This window comes from Lupinus angustifolius, chromosome LG15, assembly GCF_001865875.1.
Source record: "Lupinus angustifolius cultivar Tanjil chromosome LG15, LupAngTanjil_v1.0, whole genome shotgun sequence".
Taxonomy (NCBI): Eukaryota; Viridiplantae; Streptophyta; class Magnoliopsida; order Fabales; family Fabaceae; genus Lupinus; species Lupinus angustifolius.
The window spans coordinates 7,853,284-7,853,561 of record NC_032023.1 but is presented as its reverse complement, the minus strand read 5'-3'; positions in this window follow the sequence as shown (position 1 = coordinate 7,853,561).

Below are 278 nucleotides of genomic sequence, written 5' to 3'. Positions count from 1 at the left end.
AGAACAACAAAGATCGCTTCACTTGCCACGAGTGCGGAAAAGTAGGACACATGCGATTTTAGTGTACAACCTATCTGAAAAAGGTTGATTCAGAGAAGAGCACTCCCAGGGAATTCAAATCTAAGAAAGCCTACATCGTATGGGATGTACCTGAGGAGGAAACGACATCAAGCACCTCTAGTGAGGAGGAGTCAGCAAAGCTATGTTTGATGGCTAGATCTGACAACGATGGGAATTCAAACTCACACGAAGATAAACATGAGGTATATTCTGACACC